At 33.4% G+C, this 19,944-nt stretch overlaps 1 protein-coding gene across 4 annotated transcripts in view; it reads left to right on the top strand.

Annotated features, from left to right (window-relative positions):
- The window catches only part of LRFN5 (leucine rich repeat and fibronectin type III domain containing 5), a 235,858-nt gene that overhangs the window by 96,248 nt on the left and 119,666 nt on the right, over nucleotides 1-19,944 (top strand). For 3 of the 4 annotated variants that reach the window (XR_005988304.1, XM_041757995.1, XM_041757996.1), the window contains one exon: nucleotides 9,591-9,760. The exons of the other annotated variant lie outside the window; for it this stretch is intronic. The gene's annotated coding sequence lies outside the window, so the exon portion shown is untranslated. The remainder of the gene's footprint in view (nucleotides 1-9,590; nucleotides 9,761-19,944) is intronic. 4 annotated transcript variants of the gene reach the window in all.

Raw genomic sequence — 19,944 nt, 5'->3', positions numbered from 1 at the left:
TTATTTCTTACTGCTCTCATCCTTTATAGTGCTATCAATTTCCTTCTTTCTTGACATTACTTGAAGTTTCCTGTACATGAATAACTTTTCTAAAATTGTAGAAAATGGAGTTGAATGGAAAGAGATTTAAAAGATTCAGAGATTCTGTAGTCTTTTCTTTGACTTCTTACCAAATAGCAGTATGTCTCTGTACAAATGCCTTTTTCTATTTGGTCCTTGGAAATGAGATCAAATAACAGTGCTACCTGCCTTGTAAGACTATTTTGAAGATCACTCTAAATAATATGTGTGAAAAAGCTTTGAAAATGGTAAAGTACACACATAAAATATTGAAATTGGCTTTTATTTTATTCTGAGGTTAGTTACACCGATGCAGAATCATTTAGCTAATGCATGTAATCACCCTAAAAAAGAAAATTAAATTGTGCTCTTAGAGACTTAAAGTTCACAGAGCTAATAGCACTTACAGTAAAATTTAAATGCATGCATTTTTAGTTGTAAAGGAAGTTACAATCCCCTTGGTTAGACATCAAAATCACAAACTAGAACATATTGAAAAAATAATTAACACTAAACCCCCCTCCCACACACAGATGTGTTGGAGTAGGAAGGTATTGCTTATAGATATGTCTGAGGCTTTGAGGTGACTTTTCTCATTTATAATCTTAAATATTTATCATATTATAAATTCAGTGATGAATTTAGTTAGTTAGACATGTATCTCTTTTCCTCATCACTTTGGAAGAGGCCACACCATAAAGTCACACTCTCAGGGTACAGGCAAGTCAGTTTGCCTTTGAGGAAGGACCAGCTTACCCCTGCCTGGCTCATCAGAGGCAATCTCATAAAATAATAGCTTTAGGAGATATTCTCATGGCTATCTCTTCCAACATTAAGTCTCACTCAAGAATGTCCTCTTTGATAATTATACAGAATGAATGTGTTGGCAAACAGTGAGCTGTAAGGCAGACCATACTGATGTGGTACCATGAAAATAGCATGTCCTTTGATGTACAAAATCCCAATGCAGTTCTTGTTCTCCATTCCAAGCCTCTAGACTTTCACACCACCTCCTCCCACCTCTTACAAATGGTACAGTAAGATATCTTCCCTGTTTCTTAGCTTTTTCCCAAGATAATATTTCCAGTTTTAGTTTTCAACTGTTTTTCATTGTAGTGGTTGGGATTGGCCTTGCTTTCTTTGGGAGTCTGTCTCCAGACATGTTTCACAAAAATTAAGAGTGATAAACTGTATTTCAGATGTGCTTTGATAAGGATGAAATAATTCTCTGTGTCTATTAAACTTGTTGTTCTAGATATTTCTTTTCTATTAATGAATGCTGAGATTGCAGCCCTCAAACTCTTGACCTTTAGGACTACGGAGACAATTAATACCCTAAGTGTATTTCATATAAACTGCCTTTAAAGACATATCCTTCACCCTACACTATAATAGTTTAGTTTTTTAATCTAAGCATCTTTACCTTTGGCTCTGTTATATTTCATTTTGACAGGCTTGGCCCATCCATTAAACCTATGGAGACATTTTTAAATCCCAGTTTTGTGTCAGTCACAGATTCATAGATTTAATAAGCACTGTTTCTTCTGTCCTCTTGCAAGTCAGTATTAAAATGCTGAACAAGAAAAGACCAAGGACAGCAGGGTTACTGTCTAATGAAATAATGTACCTGAAAGTGCTTTGCAAACACTATTTTATATTCATCTTTGGTTCTGCGTCCTTTCTTCTGTTTTGTACATGCCAGTTTATAATCTGACCTTATGGAGAATTTCTCCTGTGCAATCTTCGTGATTTAACTTTCTTTCCAATAACCTCTTTGTCATCAAAAATCATTTCTAGTTGTATCATATAATACTAATTTTACTTTCAGAACTTTCTTCTCTACTTGAGTCATCTTTTTTCTTAGAAATTTTCTCCTCAAGTGGTAACTTCCCTGAGTTTTTTAGTATATGATTTACTTTGTCTACAGTTAAAATTCTTTAATTTGTATTTCTTGAGTGTCTGTTGTATGTAGGTGAGCGTGGTTGGCACTATCAGGCATACAATTATCCATATGATGCTACAGGGACTCAAAGAGTTTATAGGCCAATAAGAGATCTAAGGTACATAAGATGCCATTAGTTGTACACTATAAATGTGCTTTTCCTTACTTTCATTCTCTTAATTCTTCTCTGTAGTTGTAAGTGTGATTGATTTTAAGCCAGCCCTCATCCCCAGAAAGTTGTAGTGCTTATGCTTTTTGGTATTTTCTACACCCATATTGCTTTTCAGCATATTTGCAGTGTTTTCAGATCCCAATCTTCGTGTGGTCCTTGGATTGTCTGAGTTTGCTCCAAAATCTTTTAAGTATACTGTGAATCTACTTCACAGCTTCTCAGTAGTTACTCAAGACTTACAGCCTCATATTCAACTCACTGACTAGTGAAATATATATATGCTCTATGGTTTTTATTATTATGAAGCATGGTCTCTCTCTCCCTCTTTCTCTATCCACTTATATTTATACACATTAAAATATCTCACTATATATAATTATATAGTATTCTAATATACACTTATATGGATGTGATTAATGAAAATATCTATTCATATATGCTTAAAGTATGTATTTCTAATATATATACTGTATAGCTTTTTCTACTATATCATCTATCTATCATCTATCTATCTAACTATAATATGCCTATGTATGAGTTCAGTTTACTTATATCATAAAGCTTTGTTTGGATTTATACATTTTAACCAGATGTATTTTTAATATAATTTGTAAAGCATTTTGATCAAGGCTTAAAATTGATTAAAACTGAAGAGACAACAACCACCACCAGAAAAACGCAGAATTCTTGTCCACACTACTAAGCATTTTCTCCCATTCTTAAACCATCTCACATTTCCCAAACACCAGGAATCTCCATTTTCTTTTATGATTAACTAAAAAAGGAAAATATCAATTAAGAACAGGTAGAGACTTTACTCAACCTCAACCCAGTAGAGTACTCAGCAGTTAGATAATTTACCATGCCACACATTCCTGGTATAAAATCTAGTCCCCATCTGAGTAGTAATGCTGTTCATGCACTCTAGTACCCAAAGCAAGGTGCAATCCAATCCTTTTCATTGACTAATGGATTTTAGTTTACTCTAGTCTTTCTGTGAGACACACTGTAACCCAGATGTGATTTGATAAGGACCAAATAGGGGAGCCTGGGTGACTCAGTGGTTTAGGATTTAGCGCTGCCTTCAGCCCAGGGCGTGATTCTGGAGGCCGGGGATTGAATCCCATGTCGGGCTCCCTGCATGGAGCCTGTTTCTCCCTCTGCCTGTGTCTCTCTCTGTTTCTCATGAATAAATAAATAAAATCTTTAAAAAAAAAAAGATAAGGACCAAATAATTCACTACAATGTCAAACTTGATATTTCTTTTTCTATTAATGAATGCTGAGGTTGCAGCCAGAAATTATTGGCCCTTAAGAGTCACTTTAAGGCACATAATATACCATTATGTAGATCCACATGTAGTTGGCATAAATAATTCAGAGACATCCCATATAACCTCTGTAGAGTTTTATTCCTTATGGTAACCTTTTGTATAACTGTAGTACAATACCTAATATCGCAACCAGGGAACTGACATTGAGACAATCTGCCTATGTTATTCAGTTTATCAGTTTTACATATATTTGTGGGTATTTACATTTTGTTCCCTAAATTTTATCACATATGTAGGTATATATAAACTCAGTCAAAATATATAACAGTTCTATCATGGCAATTCCTTTTGTTAATCCTTTATACCCACAAACACCGGCCTTCCCACCTCTAAGTCTAATCTATTATATTTAATGTTAAAAGAAGTGTATTCGTGTATTGTGTGTATGATATATATTAATAAAAAATGGGACACACATTTTATTATCTTCATATTAAAATTGATCTGGCTTTTACAAATTTAGGCATGAGTCAGAATTCTGAAGACGGTACTTAATATAATGTACATGTTCTGAAATTCTATCTAAATGTGTTTTGAAAAATTCTTACTTTTAAGGAGTATATAATATTATGATTCCTTATGGTATAATTTCTGAATTCACCTGCAAGAGGTGAGGTGGAGAGAATAAAGGAAAGAGAGAGTGGAGGAGAATAGGAAAGAGAGACAGAGACAAAGAAAAAGGGACAGGAAAGAGAGAGAAGAGGCAAGAGGAAGGGCGAGAGGGATTGGTGAAACAGAGTTGGCAGGTATAAAGGGTCTAAATAAATGATTGATCATGGAACAAAATGGTCAGATATTGATTGAGATAAGGAGACACTAATATGTATGTTTGCTACTATGTAATAATTAGCTGCAATGATGTTCACAGTAAGCACTAATGTCAGTATGGACTAATAATACTCAAGACTTGATGTCTTGTCCTGGTGTGAAACTTGAAGAAAGGAGTGGGAGGAAATAAAACATTAGGTGGAAATCAGTTGAAAAATAGGTGGAAATGTAGAGATTTTTGGTTTACTTAAAATAATAAAACTTTTTTTTTCAAGTTACAGTATTGGGTGCCTGTACTATTCGTATTCACGGGTGTGTGCACATGTGTAATAGATAACATTCACAATTACATTATGCTGTCGGTTTTATTGTAATCATTTTGAAAACAAAAGACATAACATTTAAATCATTTAGAGTCACTGAAGACTGATGGAAGGAAGGGAAAGAGGAAGAGATGAAAGAGAGAGACAGGAAACAGTATATATATATAGATAGATAGATAGATACATATAGTTAAAATAAACATTATATCAATAAGTTTGTTATTTTCTTTTAGTTGAAAAAAAATTATTACCAAAGTCATACACTGACATGCACATTAGTGTGACTTTGATCTTTGTCTGCTGACTTTTGCCAAACCACTAAGTGTAATTAGAATGTTGCATTTTATTTTTCCATGTATTCAAAGAAATGGAGCAAGATTGACATTTATATTCTCAGCCAACCATGAGCTAGGATAGTACAATTCTCTCACTTCACAAAGGGTTGAAGATGTGCCACTCAGTTGACTTTTGGAAGAAGAAAAAATGTTTCCAGAACTTTGAAATTCAAAGAAATTTCAAGAAATGTTAGCAGGGTGACTTTATCTTGTGAAAGATTTATGTGTTAAAATTTTTTGTTATTATTTTGGATTCAGATTCCATCATTCAAGGAAATATTAGTTACACAAGGAAAAATACTTTGCTAGCTCAAAAAACTTCAGTTGGGCCTTATTTTATACTTATTGTTTTTGTATAAGAATTTTGTAACCACAATCTAGTAAATAGTATTTTTATAACTAAAGTCAGATTTTCTTCACTAAATAGGATATTAAGTTAGAGTTTTTATGATAAAAACATCCATTATTTTAAATTACGATTATGAAATTTAATGAATAAATTAGTCCCGTAAAAACGATGCAAAGCCAATTCCACCTCTATCTTCTCTCTGCCCCTCCCAAAGAGGCCTCCTCCTTGGGTTGTATCTTACTGAAATACAGCATCACTTAAAATTATTTTCTTGAGTTGTTAACAGGAAATAATAAATGCAGTAATGAAATTTTTAGGTCACCAAGATTTATGTTTTATTTAGCTGCTCAATTCTTGCTATTACAGGAAAGGAATGATTAGTCGTTCTCATTTACAATGTGACATTTACATTAAACAGCAAATACTCTTGTGGCGCATTAATTTATTTATCATATGATCCTGGATATGTATAATAATTTGTAAATATTTTCCTATTACTAGGTATATGGTACACTTTTATTCAATAACACAAATGGATTCCCATATTCAATCAGTGCCTCTAATTTAATTTTTAAATTAGGTTTAACAGTACTGTGATGAGGCAAGCATATTTTAGTAATATTTAGTATTTATATGAATCCTCCTGAATATTTATGTATTTCAAAGACCCATTAATGTAAAATAATTTCTGATTTTATTCTATATTTCTGGTCCAAATTTTTTTAAGTTATTTGTCTTTATAAAATAGTGTTTCTTATACTCTCATTTTTGGAGTAGTCCACTAAGATCATGCCAAACAATATATCATTACATGATTATCCAATAAGCGATTGACTTACTTACAGTGAAATCATCTAATTCGTTTATTCATCATATATATCAAAACAGCTGGCTTTCTGCATCATGTGGATTAAACATCTGGATGACTAAATGTTTACTTTTTAATCATTTTCAACACATGGTAAATATAATTAAAAACCAATGAGAACACCTCCTTCATGTTATTTTGTTCTATTAAAGTAAAATGGAGAGATATAAGGAATGATGCTATTTGGTGGGTTCATAATTGCTCTGATCTTTAAATTTGAAGGACATACTTAAGATTATATTACTGCTACCTTAAAATAATTCAAGGGTGTCTGTAGTGGTCAGTGTGGTAAAACTTAGAGCAATCTTAGGAAGAATTTCCTGAGGGAAACAAAATTATTGCATGCCTACCATGAATTTTATTCCAGATTGGTAATGTATGATACCTTGAAATAATTACAACTTTTTGTAATATTATTTTTTAATTTTAAGGGAGAAAACTGAGCAACATGGTTATCGCTATTCCAATCCAGGCTCATAAGACTTTTAAAGACCTGCCTTTATCGGTAGAGAGATTTGAATCAAAGTGTATGTTCAGACAACTTAGCAAAGACATTATAGAGGGGAAGAGGATACCACTAGGAGCTGGAAGGGGTCATGATTCTCCATTTTGAAAAAAAAATTTACCTAATAACTTTCTGAGTTTTGCCCATGTTTCCTGAGTTCTCTCAGAGTTTAAGGTCGGCATTCAAGATACTGTTGGATGAAGAACCATATTTCTTGGGAATACATGTACATAAAAAATAACAGTTGCCAAATTTCCTAAGACTGTGGAAGAAGGCCAATATGGCAACAACTTGGAACTAAGGGACTGATCAGAATTTCTTATAAGATGTTTTATTTCAAGATATTATCAATTAGGAAAGGACATCTTTATAAGATCATACTACAAAATTGTAGTATTAGAATACCAGTCTAAAATCTACTATTTTTGGCATTGCATTGACCAAAATATATGGGCTTAAAAAGCAAAACAAAACAAGACAAAAACCTAGCACCTTATTTGTGTTTCTTTAATATAGAATCCTATAGTTTTCTGAAATCCTCACATTATGAGATAGGGGAACATTGATTTGGAGTGAGATAGTCCTAGATGAAGAGTCTCGGCCTTGCCTGTGACTAGCATATGACCTTACCCAAGGCTAGTGGACTTAATCTCTATCCCTACTTTTCATACCAGTGTATAAGAATATGCTTTTATTTCATTTGATTCTTGGGAGAGGATCTTAATAAAAGGTATTGCAACAAAAGGAAAAATGTTATCATTATAAAATGATATAACCATACATAAAAAGAATTTTGGGCTATTGGAATTTAGAAAGGACTGTAGCAGTTACTATGCTTTTCATGCTAAAATAAAGACATGGAAATACTGTTGATCAGTCCTTTCTTATTACTAGTATAATAATCAGAGATATTAATATTTTGCTCTTGCTTTATATTACCTTTTTACTACAGAGAGGGAACATAATCAGAGTTACAGTAGCAGGCTTCTTGGCCTAAGCATTTTACTTCTAGGAATTTATTATAGAGTTATTCACTAATATGCATAGATAGATGTATGTGGACATTGATTATATCATCTTATGGTAAAATCCTAGAGATTTGTTAATCTTCAATTGTGACACACTATGAGCAGATTATATTGTATGCATATGGTAGATACTCTGGATGGAATGAACAAGGTTGATGATAGAAAACAGGAGTGATCTTCACAATGTATGAAATAAAAGGAATAGAGCAAAATAGGGTACAATCTTTGTATAAAAATCTACATAGGGCAGCCCAGGTGGCTCAGCGGTTTAGTGCCGCCTTCAGCCCAGGGTGTGATGCTGGAGGCCTGGGATCGAGTCCCACGTCAGCTCCCTGCATGGAGCCTGCTCTCCCTCTGCCTGTGATTCTGCCTCTCTCTCTCTCTCTCTCTCTCTCTCTCTCTCTGTCTCCCATGAATAAATGAAATCTTTTAAAAATATCTTAAAAAAATCTACATACACAGACTCACATTCATGTATGCATAAAGTATTTCGGGAGAATGTTCTGAAATTTGAAATTGGTTTCTTCTAAGGGGTGTATGTCTTGCTTTAGAAGGAGATTTGTTTTTGTATTTCTTGTACTTTACTCATGCATATAAAATGTAAAAATTAGTTTAAAATATTAATGGAAGGAAATAAATAACAAGGCAAACAATAGCTGTCTCAGGGTGGTTGGCATATGATTGATATACATTCATGTCTGTGTGTGTGTATGTGATATATCTGAGTTATTCTCTAATTCTATAAGAAACATCTTTCTTTTGTAATAAATATAAATTTTAAAAATATAGCACTGGTTGACAGATTCATAATTTGAAATGAACTCTAATTTACTCTTATTCCACTTTACCATTAATCTATGCATTTTTTTTTTAGCATTTCTGAGTAATTTCAGTATAAACTTTAAGCAGTAGCTTTACTTTTTTTTAAAAGACCTAATTATCAGGTATGTCAGGACAATATAATCACTCTTAAATTTTGACTTTATAAGATTATTCACACATTTTTTCAAATGGAGACAGCAGAAAGAAGCTAAACCCAAATTGTCTTTGTATCATCTTATGTGATTCTTAATAATATCTTTTGAAATTATATTATTCCTCACTTTGCTTCTGCAGATAAAATAAGTCATGGCAAAAAAAAAAAATAAGTCATGGCTTAAGTAAAATTACAATTCCTCTGTTCATTTCAAAAACATTTTTTAAAATTCATTTCTGCATTAAAAGTGATAATGGTTAAATATTAATTGGCACTATTGTATAGATGTTGGGAGAAGTTAGATACCGTATCTCACAGACCTAGGTCAGTTATTATTTAGGTTAACACGGGACTCTCAGAACAGGTATAAATCAGCAATCTTCTGATGTGAAGTTAAGATACAAGTGGCACATCTGACTATTTTCTCCATAGACGTATGTGTTTAAATAAGTAGATTTTCTCTTGTGGGAAATGCAGGTATCACAACATAAGACAATTAGCTGCTATGAGGGCAGGATTTATGAGCTTCATTCACTACTGAATTGCCACCATCATGTGCCTGGTTAAACATTTGTTAACTTTTGTAATTTTTTAACATTAGCTTGCAAGTTTAATTAATTGAAACACAAAGAAAATTGAACTATATTTAAATTGTTTAAATTATGTTCAATTTTGAGATAAGAGAACTTCTAAATATGAAAAACGGAATGCTGACCTATCTGTTGGAATCCGGGCATATTGCACATTCCACTAGAAAGCTTCATTATGCAAATCTATTTATTTATTTTTTATGCAAATCTATTTAAATTCTGTTTAGTGATATTCCTGATAGATTTTGAGATTGATCACACAGTTGACAGCAACTATATTTTTCCAAGATACTTTATAAACATATTTTGATACACTTTTTTTGTGCTTGTCTCCTTTGAAGAGTCCCTGTAACCATTCAGCCAGGTGTCGGGAAGCTATGTAGTAGCTGAGCACCCTTCTGACACTCCTCAGAATCAGCTTTGGAGATGCTTTCACCTTGTCCGTCTTCTTCAGCAGCCAGGCAGAGTGCTGAATCCTTCACAGCAGTGAGGAACTCTTCTGGCTCCAGAAGTAAGTTGACAACATTCAGTTTGATCATTTCCAGTGGTTTTAAAAATACTTAGAAGAGGCTAGCTGGAAATCTTGCAAATTAATATACAAATTAAAACCAGGATTATTCATCACTGACTATTTCACTTCTTTGTTGGATTTTATCTTTCTGATGATATAGTTACTACTTTTATGTAGATAACCTGTATGAGATTTTCTGAGATTTTTTTTTCAGGATTGTGTCACATGATTATCATGATTTATTTATATTCACAGCTTTGAGGCATAGAGAGAGGAGAGATTCAAATAATAGTTTACGCATGAGCAGATGGACTCAGAATGACCAAATATCTTATAAAAGTTGCTTGGCCAATGAATTATGAAGATGGGACAAAATTTCTGGTCTTTTGATTCTTAAATATCAAGAGCCCTTTCCATGACTTTGATCTCCAGTTATATATGGAGGGTAAGGGACTGATGCAGGAAACAGCATTTTTCTTGATTGGATGGTTTACTGAGTGACAAACACTGTGTCATTGAAGGAGAGTTTATGGCAAATTATAAATATGCATTATAAAAAAATAAAAGGGAAATCACAGGTAGGGAAATGGATTGAAATGGGGATATGAAGAGTGTACAAGATGCGTAATATATTATACACCACCCCAAAACAAATTTCCAGCTGCATGTTGATCTTTGGGCTTCTTAATTACTGGATATATCAGGTAAACACATCAATTATATGATTGTTTGTTTGTAAGATATGAAAAGTAAATACAACATCTTGGGGAATGTTCAGACTTTCCTAGTTCATACTTATAATCCTATTGTTTTGCCACTTTCCTAGTTTACTTGGTTTAAATTTAACATATTTTCCCCCTTCTCCCAAATACTTGATGTAGGCATCCCTCGCTTCTCTTAGGGATATATTTGTTTAAAAATGTCACCACACAGAAAAAGATTATGAGTGCATTTTTAAAGATAAAAAAGTTTGATTTAGCCCAGATTATTTTTTAAAATAAAGTGCTTAGCAATTAGAATTTCCTTGAAGAGAATGGGTAGAAAATATTTAATAACATTAGTTTTATTTTGCAACATAGTATAGCTTCAGTGAGCCAGCAACAGATAGGTCTATGTCCTTAAGGGAACGGGGGGACTGTTGTTAAGAATTTATTTCTGAATTGTGGTGCTATCTATTACATAGATTAAATGGACATCCAAAATGTTGTTGCTAGTGTACTCAGAGTAATATAGAAGGACTTCTTTTAAGACATAAATAAAAAGGATATATTAGTTTATATTGAAGTTAATTCATTATGACTATAACTGTAGCATAAAATGATGAGTCTGAGTATGCAGAAGATAGATTACAAATCATTATTTTAGTGTAGGTTTTTTTCTATGCATATTTTATTACCTTGTACTCTTTTCATACATCATTTATTCATTTATCTTAAAAATTGCTTTTGCTGTTTTTGTTCTTGAGCTTTTCATTAAATAAAGCAACTTGAGGGAGACATTTCAGATTTTCTAGGTGTTGCTTTTTGTAAAGAAATGGAGGATCCTGACGAGTTTGAGTTGATTTCACACATTTTGAAGATATGGAGCTATGTAAGATTTGTTTCTTAAAGGCAACCCACAAGAGCCTGCAGAGATTTTTATATGTCCATACAATAAATTAAATAATAAATTTTTGTTTTCCACAGATAAAGCTGACTTTTTCTAAGTAAAACATCTGACTTAATGAAAGCTGTTAGCATAGGAAATACATTTACTGACATAGATTCTCTAGTGTAAGTCACAGGACTTAGTGAATTCAAGTACATTTTCATTTACTAATGGCTATAAACAAGGCCAAAGGATTTACTTAATTAACTTGGCAATAGAAGGCTAAACAGAAATAATTTATATATTGAGAAGGACTCTTCTGAGTTAATGCTTAATTCAATTTTTAAATTACCAGTCCATTACTCTGTAGAAGTAGAATCTCCTTTTCCCTTTCTATTTTTTCTTTGGAGTAACATTAGGCTAAAAGTCTTGCATGGAATTAATCACTCTGAAAAAAGAGAAAGTAAATACATTCCTAATTAGGTTCCTCAAATTTCAAATAGCTCATTGAAAATTCATAGCACATCCATTAAAATCCCTTTAAAAATAAATGGAATACTGGGAACTTTCTGAGAGGAAGTAAACCATGGAGAAGTAGTAAAATAATGAAGCAATGGAATATCTATCTGTTACTAGTGTAGGACAGTTGAGGTAGTGGTGGTTTTTATGATGATAATTTTTCTCACTGTGGCATTTTGAATTAGTCTTAGCCAGTAAAATAGTACTTTTGTTTCTTTTTTTTTTTTAAGATTTTATTTATTTATTCATGATAGACATAGAAAGAGAGAGAGAAAGACACAGAGAAACAGGCAGAGGGAGAAGCAGACTCCATGCCGGGAGCCAGATGCGGGACTCAATCCCGGGACTCCAGGATCACGCCCTGGGACAAAGGCAGGCACTGAACCGCTGAGCCACCCAGGGATCCCGAACTTTTGTCTGTTTCTACTGTTCTTTCTTATTTAACTAAAGCACTGTGATGAATTTAAACAATAAACAGTAATATCTGAACAGGAAATGGGCATGCCTGTCTAAATATATACATATGTATATAAACATCTAAAGATAATTTACTATATACATAGCAGTAATGATAATCACTCTACAAGGCTAATATGCCTTGTAAATATTGTTTTCCTACTGACATTAAATATATATTTAAGAGACTTTTATTTTTTCTGAAAAAAAATTCCCTATGTTTAAGATTTATAAATTATCAACTCTGATAATATTAATTTACTGTGGTTTTACCATTTGTCATAACAATCAGTATATTATCATTTGACACTTTCCAGTACTTTTTAATAAATATTAACTTATTTGATTCTTATATTACCTTTATGAGGAAGTTTAACAAATTATGTAGGCTCTCAACCAGATATATATATTTTTACATTGAATACCTTCAGGTATATATTTATACATTTGAAGTTATCCTAGATACTTGAGCTATAAGAACACTGATAGAAGGGGTGCCCCAGGAGCTCAATCAGATAAGTGTCCAACTTTGAACTCAGCTCAAGTCTGGATCTCAGGGTCATGAGTTCAAGTTCCACACTGGGCTCCATGCTGTGTGGGGATCCTACTTGGAAAAAAAAAAAACAAAACAAAACAGAAAATTAAAGTTATTGATAGCACAAATAATATGCTAACTATGAATGATAAGATGGGTAATGGATTAGGTTCAATAGCCCTGAGTGGTATAGCCAAGAGGAAACCTGTTATATCATGTAGTGCTCATTTCATTTTATTTTATTTATTTTATTTTTTTGTAGTGCTCATTATAAAAAGAAGGGAGAATAAAATTCTCAAAAGAAGGAAACTGTAAAAAGAAAAAAAGAAGCAAACTTTGTAATGACTCTCAAAAATATATGTATTCAGGGATGCCTGGGTGGCTCAGCGGTTTAGCGCCTCCCTTCGGCCCAGGGTGTGATCCTGGAGTCCTGGAATCAAGTCCCACATTGGGCTCTCTGCATGTAGCCTGCTTCTCCCTCTGCGTGTGACTCTGCCTCTGTCTCTCTCTCTGTGTGTCTCTCATGAATAAATAAATAAAATCCTTAAAAAAAAATCCAAACCCCCCCACAAATATATGTATTCAGTGCCAAATTAATGTATCTAATTTCCTAACTGCCTTAAATTTAACATGTTGCTAACTAAGCTCTTGATCATCTTGCCAGATACTCTTTTTGATATTCTGGAGCTCACAAAATGTCATCACCATATGCCAGAAAAAATAGGAACCATCTTCTGACCTTTCCCCTTCATTCTACAGATTCCATCACCTAATATGGTCAAATTTAATTAGAGAAATTTTCTTGAGTTTATCCATTTTTCTCTGTTTGTGACCATTAGTACCCTGGTCCCAAAGACCATAATTTCTCCCCTGGGCTACTCCAGAGGCTTCTTAAATTATCTGCTCACATCCACCAATGCACTGATTCTGTTTATTCTCCATAGTCAGGCAGAGAGAGGTTTGTTTTTTGTTTTGTTTTGTTTTTTTGTTTTTTGTTTTTTGTTTTATTTAGATTTTTATTTATTTATGAGAGAGAGAGAGAGAGGCAGAGACACAGGCAGGGGGAGAAGCAGGCTTCATCCAGGGAACCTGATGTGGGACTCGATCCTGGGACTCCAGGATCACCCCCTGGGCTGAAGGCGGCACTAAACTGCTGAGCTACCCGGGCTGCCTGAGAGAGTATTGTAAAGTACAAAACTGACGTGACATACCTCTTTAAAGACTGTTACTTGTAGAATATGAATAAAATTCCACATCATAGCTTATTATGCTTGAATGGTTTAGCACTTTTCCAAATGTCCCCAACTTATTTCACACTGTGTTCCTCACCTTTCCTACATTCCAGCACAGAGGCCTTTCCACCCTTCTTCCACATCATGTGACCTCCCACCAAAGTCCCACCACATGGTTATTTTCCCCTCAGCAGATCATCACTCTCAATTCCTTTTTGCCTAGTATCTCAACACAATACTCACTTCCTGAAAGAAGCCTTTCTTGTTCTGCCTGACCAGATCATCTCCACAGCAGTAGCTCCACAGCACTGTGTAACTGAAATTCATTACAAGTTAATGTCTCTCTATGCAATAATTTAATGTTGACCTCCCTTTCAGAATGTAAACGCTATAAGGTCACAATCCATGTGCATTTTGCTTATCAAAGAAACTGTTTTTATTTCTTGGTCACTACAAGCATGGGCCTAGAGCCTCTCTGCCCTTGCCCCCTGCCCCTAGCCCCATCATGTGGGTTTCAAGGACATCAACTGGAATAGAATTTTTAAGCATCAACTATGAAACCTCTTTTTTTCTGTGTTTTCCTGTTGTCATAGTTTGATCCAGTTTTATTGTAGGCTTGTCATTTTCAGTGGGTGTTTATTTTTCCAGGGCCTTTATACCGCTGCCTTCTCCCCTTCTTAGTCTCGGCTATATTCCTCAGGGTCTTATTTTCTGATAGGTGATGGATCAAGATCCTGTCCCTGCTGTTATAAAGCAGGTACAAATGAATCTGATTGGAATTTTTGTTTAAAAATAATTATAGATCAGTAGGAAAGGTAAGGGTATTGCAATGCAGAAATAACTACCATAAGATAACTAGTGATAGAAAGCTACAAATAGTCATTACATGGAAAAGAAGTTTTTCCATCTGGGATTATGCAAATATGCAACTTATTATAAGTAGAATTTGAACCTCAGAGATAGATTTCAATATTGGAGAATTATTAATGTCCTGATGTGTTGTCTCACTTAGGTAAAAATTCCAGAAGCTGGAGAGGTTATGCATAGTTCTCCCAAAAGCCCTTAAGTACTGACACCAAAGCTAAAAATGTCTTAGCTGGCAATACTTGATGTAGAAAGGCCACTGTTCTCTCTGCCTACTGTTAGTGTTGGCTCTGTGGTTGTTAATACTTTAGTTCTTACTGTGAAGTGTCCTCAGATGAGGTCTGAATAAATTTTTAGCTTTAGGAGATAATGATTACTTTACATTTGTTTAGGACCAGGAAAGATTGATGTCATGTAGAGAATACTCCTGGCAACTGACATTAGATGTGTGACAACAATCTTAATTGTGAAGTATTAGCTCTGAAATGCTTGGAAAAATTTTATTTATGCAGAATTGGCCTGAGTAATTATCCCAGTTATTGTGATGAGCACCCTGTTTCACTGTCCAGTTAACCTCCGTTATATCACTGTGGGCTGCACTGAGGGTATATTAACATATGCCAGATTTAGAATCCTCTGAGTATATTGAAGCACTTCTCATTGATATTAAAAAATGTGGGAGACTTTATAGCAAGGAAAACAATTAGGAGTACAAATATTTCATTTAGAGAAAAATCTGTGGTTTACCATAGAAAGAAACTCACAGACTAGAAGAATTAACATAGGTTATATTGATCATAAACACTAATTTAACATTACTAATGACTTGTAATATGAAGGGAACAATACAGTGAAATTACAGAACTACATGGAAAGTTGTGTGAAAAAAAAAATCAGGGACATTATAGCCATATCAATGCCAGCTGGAAACATTAACTATTTAGGAATCCTAGAAATTTGATTTCAAAAAATGCTAACTTAGATATATATATATCTAAGACAGTTAACTTGATTATATGGTTTTTGACACAGAAGTATTTAATATCTAGGATGTTGGACAGCCTCAGTGATGTTGAAGATATTTTATCACCCAGGAGAGATAAGTAAAACACACCATTTGGGGATGGGGACAGGCAAGAGGTGGTGACCTGTGGGTTAGTCTGAAATGACAAGCCCTTCCATCATCCTTAGTTGCATAGGTAAAGCTGGATGATGGCTGTGACTTGGCAGGTAGTAGCTCAGTCTCTTGTCTAATTAATCTTACCTTCAATAATTAGGAATAGTGAAGGTATAACTTACTTGACGTAAAAATGAATTTACCCCCATATATTTATTTAAAAAAACAAACACAAAACATTTGACAACTGAGGTGAAAGCTTTGTTGGTGAGGTAAAAGCTACTTTTCTAAGGTGATTGGCCCTCTTAGTCTAAGGCAATTCTAAATCCATAATAAGAATCTGGCTTTCTTTTTGATCAGTTGTGTGCAGATATGGATTACTGTGCTAAAGTCTGGGGTTTTAACATACTGTTTAATATCTGAAAAACAAATAACCTTTTAATACCTGCTTACTTATTTATGTCTTGAAGATAGAGTACCATTACAGGCAAATGAATGCCTTTTAGATTATTTCAATACCTACTACAATAATGATTCCAATGCGGAAATAATCCACTATTGAAAACATACATTCATTATTTATAAAGAGACAGAAAAGTAGAGTAAACTTTTTCTAATAAGAATTCTCTACTTAAAAGAGAGGATTGAAAAGGAAATGCTGACAAGTAAACTTATATATAATTGTACGTGATTTTTATGTAGTATTTTCATTTAATCAAGGTTATATTTTGGAGCATTTTTCAATATTTTTTGTATGTGCCTTGAAATGAAACGGTGGAACTCCAAATTTTAGGTCAGATTTAAAGAGTGACTCCATTTAACAATTATAATGATAATGAGGATGGTCTGTGGCACTCATTGATTTTGTTGATGTAGTTATATGCAAATGTCCCCAGTCTGGAAACTGGTATCCAAGAATGAGTCATGTAATACTGAGTTCAGCAAAGATCCAACATCTGAATCACTTCTTGAGTTTGTTGTCTAATCATAATAATATGAAAGTAACTTTTATTAAAGATATAGAGAGATTTAAAAAAATTCTTTGGTAATGCTTTACTGTGGTTTGTGGGCAGTTTCTCAGTGGTTTACTTGATTTCATTTGAAGACAAAAATCCATATATATGACTTCTTGTGCAAGGGTTTTTATGTATAAAGATCTGTAATACTCCATTATGAGTCATAATGCTAAATAAGGAAGATATTGAAGAATACATCAAGTAAGAACCTAGCAATCATCAAGTCTAAGTCCAGCTCATTTTTATCCAGGCTTAGTAGTATCTTTTTTTTTTTTTTTTTGCCACATGACTCCCAGGTGAACAAGTACATATTTTGTTCTCCTGTATTTAGACCTCAGAAATTATCAAGTCTTTCCTCTACATCTAGACAGATGTTTTGGTCAAATAGTTTTTTTTTAATGCTTTTGTTTCTCAGGATATTTCTTGAGTCCTACTCAGAAATAAGTACAGATATTAAGAAAATAATAACTTTAGTCTATAAGACATACTATCATATGAAAAAGTCTCATTAGTCTACTTCAAATAAGCTAAAAAAGATCATTTAATTACACATTTTGCAATGCCCTTTTGTAGAAAATGCTCATGTGAAGCAGCAGCTATCAGGGACTTACTTTAAAAATACATATATCAAAGGTATTAAAAATAATAAGAATGGCAAATCCAAGGCACTGGAAATCATTATGAGGGATGGTAAGTTATAGAGATTTATTTATTTATTTAGTAATTTTTACTTCACTTGACTGTATATTAACCAGCAGTCTATAATCATTCTTAATAAACAGAAGCTTATTGAATACAAGAATAAATAGAAAATAATTTTAATTAACATTATACAAAGTTATCTTGTATCACAAACCCAAATATGTAATATAATATGATCCCCAGATTGTTAATTCTTGGGCTTATAAAAGCATTGCATTGCAAGTAAAACATTAAAGTAGCATAAATGAACAAACGAAAAAATCGAGATATTCCATGCTCATGGAGAGAAGTCAATATTGTTGAGATATCATTAATTGCCAATTAGATATGTAGAGTCAATGCAATCCCAATCAAAATTCCAGAATGTTATTTTGTGGGAATCAACAAATTGATTCTGAAGTTCATATGGAGAGGCAAAAGACACAAAATATCCAACATAATATTGAAGAATAACAAAGTTGGAGAACTGATGCTCCCCAATTTCAAGACTTAACTATAAAGCTACTTACTATAAAACTACAGTAATCAAAAAGATGTGGTATTAGCAATAGAATAGACAAATAGATCAGTAGAACAGAGTAGAGAGCCCAGAAGTAGAATCCCATAAATATAGTCAACTGATCTTTGACAAAGGAACAAAAGTAGTACAGTGGAGTAGACAGTCTCTTCAACAAATGGTGCTCACAACTGGACTTGCATACGTAAAAAATGAACCTAGACATAAATCTTAAAACCTTCACAAAAGTTAACTCAAAATGGATCAGAGACCTATGTGTATTATAATACAATAAAACACCTGGAAGATAACATGGGAGAAAACCTAGGTGACATTGGGTATGGTGATGACTTTTTACATAAAACACCTAGGAAACAATAAAAAATAATTGATAAACTGAACTTCATTAAAGTTAAAAACTTCTCTATGAAAGAAAATGTTAAGAGAATGAGAAGGCAAGCCAGAGCCTGGGAGAAAATGTTGGCAACAGGCATATCTGATAAAGGACTGGTATCCAAAATATCAACAGTGATAACATAAACAACATGTTTTAAAAATGAGCCAAGGACCTTAACAGATACCTCACCAAAGATACACAGATGGTAAAACAAACAAACAAACAAAAAAAAAACCCAAAAACCTTACGAAATATGCTCCATATCATGTGTCATCAGGGAAATGTAAAGTAAAATAACAATGAGCTGCTACTTTACACCTATTAGAATGGCCAAAACCTGGAATACTGACAACACAGGTGTTGTCGAGGATGGGGAACGACTGGAACTGACACATTGCTGGTGGGAATTCAAGAGTACAGCACTTTGGAAGCCAGTTTCCCTGTTACTTACCAAACTAAACTATACTCTTACTGTAAAATCCAGCAGTCATCCTTCTTGATATTTACTCTAGAGTTAAAAACATATGTCCACACAAAAACATACACGCAGATTTGTCCAGCAGCGTTACTCATAATTTCCAAAACTTGGAAGCAACCAAGATGCCCTTCACTAGGTGAGAGGATAAATAAACTACATCCAGACAATGAAATTATTCAACACCAAAAAGAAAGGAGTTTTCAAGCCACAAAAAGACATGGAAGAAACTTAAATGCCTGTTAGAAAGTAAAAGAAGCCAATTTGTAAAGGTTATATCCTGTACGATTCCAACTATATGACATTCTGGAAAAGACAAAGCTATCCAAAACAACAGAAAAGATTAGTGGTTGCCAAGTGTTTAAGGGTACGAGGATGAATAGACAGCACAGAGAATTTGGGGCAGTGAAAATACTCTGTCTGATGCCATAATGATGAATACATGTCATTATACATTTGTTCAAACACATAGAATGTGAAACACCAAGAGGAAATGGCAATATTGACTGTGTATGAGTTTTGGGGTGACTATGATGTGTCAAGTTTACTTTCATTATTTTTAGCCAATGTCCTACCATAGTGGATTTTATTAATAACCCGAGTGTATTTACATGTGAGAGCCAGGGAGTATGTGAGCAATTTCTTTGCCTTCCCTTCAGTTTTTCTGTGAATCTTAAATTGCTCTGAAAAAATTAAGTCTTAATTTTAAAAACTGGTAGAAACATGTTCATAGTTTCACTGTTGAACTTTCTTGTGTTTCAGATATTAAATAAATTCCTTATATATTG

The sequence above is a fragment of the Vulpes lagopus genome, chromosome 6 (genome assembly GCF_018345385.1).
Source record: "Vulpes lagopus strain Blue_001 chromosome 6, ASM1834538v1, whole genome shotgun sequence".
Taxonomy (NCBI): domain Eukaryota; kingdom Metazoa; phylum Chordata; class Mammalia; order Carnivora; family Canidae; genus Vulpes; species Vulpes lagopus.
This window is presented reverse-complemented; position numbering and strand designations above follow the sequence as displayed.